Genomic DNA, 4,156 nt, shown 5'->3' with positions numbered 1-4,156 from the left:
AGAGGTATGTGATTAACATGTTAAAAAAATAACACTTTAATTTTCTTTTCAGTTAATCATAGGCATTAACTGCGATCGACAGTCCTACTAAAATTCCATTTCTTATATTGTAGGCGTCATTGCAAAACAGGCGCTATGGTTTCACAAGCTGTATTTTTCCACTTTTCCTTTTGTCTGGCCATTAAACATCATGGATATTTTGATTTAGTTAGGCCACATCAAATGAAGTGTTATGGATTTGTAGTTTAATTTGGTCAACAATGTGATTGCATCGGGGTAAACACACACAAATTTACCATGGATTCTTTCTCCTATAGATTGAGGAACATTGAAGTTGACTTTGAAATAAAGAAACATTTATCTAAGTAAGCCAAAAATGAAGAAGAAATTGATAAACAATTAAATCAACAAAGATTATGCAAATAAGATATACCAGGTAAAAAAGGCAAATAAAATAAGTGAGACAACAGACCAATGCTTTAAAAAAAATCTCTTAACTAAAAAAAATTCTAAAAGAGAAAGTGAAAAAACCCCCAAGGTTGTTTAACTATATCATATGGATAAGTATTATAAAACTGAGTATACAATTAAAAAACCTATGAGCGTTAATCATAACGTTATTCACTTAAACTACTTAGGATACTAATAACATCCACAAGTTGTTTCCCCTAATTAAAATTAATGAGTAACTAAGCATTATTGACAGAATTCAACACCTAAACTTAAAGAAATAGTATCAGATAAATAAGCTCAATGAAGTAAATAGATCACAGCAACTATAATTCAACTTGATATTACAATTTCAAACTAAAAATGAATTTGGATTAAATGAAAGAGGTTGAAGAGGACAATAGAAGTGAAAGCAGGGCCATCTTAACCAAAACTTGCAATAGCCATAATATTAATTATACTTATGTTTTCGTATTCTGAGCCTAACCATGATCCTTAAAGTAAATTGACAGTCATACAATGATGCCAGCTCAAAATTAGGCAGTATTTAGACACACGTGTTGAACTGGAAATGGTTACAATACCATGTACAAAAGCTGGGGTAAAAGAATCACCCAGTGTGATTTTTATACAACAGTGCAGAGCAAGAGAATTAACTCTGATATGGTAGAGTTAATAGTCAATTTCACAACTGTGAAAGTTCAGAAATCAGTTTGATTAACCAAGGTACTCAAATTAAATGTAATGAAGCAGGTTGAGGGAGTTTTCTTAGAGAGTTGATAGGAAGGCTGTGTACTGTTGGAAGATCTTGGTGTTTGAGTTAAATGGCAGAAGAAAGAGAGAGATTATTAAAAATAATTCCATACATCAATGGGTAAACAGTGTAACATTCAACTATTGAAAGAGAAATAACCCTGCTTTTGTATTTAAAATAAACAAAGGTAAAATAGTAACTAGTGAAGTTCCTAAACCAAGACTGGAATGAAGCTAGTGTGGAGTGTAAATCTTTAGTACATGAAATAACAATGTAGTTAAAAACACACCATGCAATTAAAGTGAGCTTTAAAATTTAGAACACACACGATAAAGATTGAAGTGAGATTTTGAAGTTAGACAGGAGCTCTTCTCATTCACACACGCACAGTGTCATGTCACAAGGGAGAGAGATCTAAGAATGAGCCTCTTGCTGGCAGCTAATTCTCACTCACACATACAAAGACAGGAGAACTGCAGGAGATACGTGTAAGGCTTTGTCTACACTGGCACTTTTGTCATTAAAACTTTTGTTGCTCAGAGCTGTAAAAAAACACCCCCCTGAATGAGAAAAGTCTTAATGATGAAAAGCACTGGTGTGGACAGTGCTGCGTTGGTGGGAGCCACACTTCTGGTGATGACCTTACCGCCTGTCCTTGCAGGTGATTTTAGTTTGCACCTTACAATGGCGTGGCTGCGGCAGCGCCATTGCAAGGTGAGCAGTGTAGACACAGTCGAAGGCACAGGGCAGAATAGAATAGTGATTTACAAAGTTGGTAGTTCTGAGTAGTACTTAACATAAGGAGTAGAGTTGGAGCAAGACAAGACAAGAAAATTAACCACTAAACAATGAATTTCCACAAAGATATGATCATACCATAAGTACAGTTGAGACTTAGTTAAGTTCTCATCAGACCAGTAATTTAAAGCTAGGAAGCTCTTCTAAGCAATAAGCCAGGTAATTTAGTAAGCCAAGTAAAGTGAGATCAGCACTACCCATGTACCATGTGAACAATACCTCTGGTAGTTACATGTGAAAGCATGCAGTTTAAATCAGCACCAAAAGAGTTTTGTTACAATGGTGTTACATTCAAATCCTCTAACCCGTTCCAGTTTTGTTTTTAGAAGAATTTCCCCCAATCTGAAGCAGTTTTAAGGCTGTACTACTTTTACTATTTCTATTCTTTTCCTTTGTACCATTTGAAATTAGGATCTTTTTCATAGTTGGATGGAAGTTTTGGTTTTATATGACTTGGGTACTTTTCAGTTAACAACACCTACCAGCCCCCAAGTGTCTGGTTTTAGGGAACAGAACTGAACTCCAATGGGTTAGTGTTCTAGGAAAGCAATAATTACGTTTGCCAAGGCCAACTTCCAACTTCCATGAAGCACAGAAATTCCCTGTGGAATTTTAGCAAGAACAATTGATTTCCTAAACTTTTGTGAACTTTTTAGTAGCTGGAATTTCTGTAATCTTCTTCTTCATGGCAGGATTTAGGATTTTATCTTGAGGAGAACTTAGAATCATTGGAGCAAGGGGTGGGGGGTGCTCTAAGCACAGGACTATAGGGTCATTTTCACTCACTGTCTGGCTTAACGACTCTTGGTATTTATACACAGTGGAACTACTTCACTAGGACAGATTGAGAAACCCACATCAGAATATCTAGGCTAGGCTAGGGCACTCCCCTGAGAGGTGGCAGATCCATGTTCTAAAATTTTGGCTTTATTAGGTGGAGAGGGGACTTGACCTGGTCTCCCACATCCTGACTGAATACCCTAACCACTGGCCAAAAGGTTCTGAGGGAGATTTGCCCCTGCAACTATTTTGTGTGGAGTTAGGCAGCCTCTGAAAACATCTACTGGACTGGGCCCTATTATCAGAGGATTGCTTCCACGGCTCAAGAATTGGAAGTAGAGATATGTATCTATTTCCATAAAAGGGGCGGGACTTAGGACATACCATTCATCAGCATGCCACACTAGCTAGTTTACATGGCTCCCCACGTAATCTGCAGGGATTTGGGGATCTCATTCCTTTTATAAGGGGCTTGGTCACATAACTCAGCTGTTTCTCTGATATTCTAGCCACACAAAAGTTAAATATTTGCAACACTCAGTGTCACACGGCTTAAGTCCTTTGGTGGATTCCAGCCTAAAAACACTATCAGGGATGAATGAGAAGTCACAGCAGACAAGAAAAAGGGGGGGTTAGGTGTATAACATCAAACTTAAATGAAGTGGCTGAACACAAAACATTCAGATTTCCCAACTAGTCATAATCAAGTCCCATCATAATGTGGGAATCTTATCTCAGCCTCTTGCTCTGCATGGCTCTGTTCTAGGAAGGACATTTCATTCTCTGCTTTGATAATGTTCCATGTCCTCACTACATGGCACTGCAGCCATGCCAGACCCTCTGAGACTTGTGGGAATAAACAAAGATGTTATTCAGTTGGCCCATCCCTAGCCAGCACACTTTTAAGGTTTATGTCCTGGGTGGATTCCCTTACATCCACCAAGTGATGAGTTGTGCTAGAACGCTTTCCCAGAGTCGGGGCACTCTTCGCTGTAGCTTCTTTGAGGTTTATTAAGGGCTGAGTTCTCACTGAATATTTCCCAAATTAGGGCATTTAAAGAGTTCTTCCCTGTGTGGATTCTCTGGTGGGCACCAAAGATTGACTTCCAGCTGAGGCTTTTCCTGCACTTGGGAATTCACAGGGTCTTTCTCACCTTTGGGTTCTCTGATGTGATAGAACGAGTGAGCACTGACTGAAGCTTTTTTTCTCACACCGCGTCTGTAGGGTTTCTCTCCTCTGTGGGTTCTCAGCTGTTCAGTAAGGCTTGAGCTCTGAATGAAGCTTTTCCCACAGTCAGAGCAGTTATAGGGTTTCTGTGCTGCATGAATTCTCTAAAGCGCAATAAGGTGTGAGCATGCACTGAAGTTTTTCCC

Source organism: Eretmochelys imbricata, chromosome 14, assembly GCF_965152235.1.
Source record: "Eretmochelys imbricata isolate rEreImb1 chromosome 14, rEreImb1.hap1, whole genome shotgun sequence".
NCBI lineage: Eukaryota > Metazoa > Chordata > Testudines > Cheloniidae > Eretmochelys > Eretmochelys imbricata.
This window is presented reverse-complemented; position numbering follows the sequence as displayed.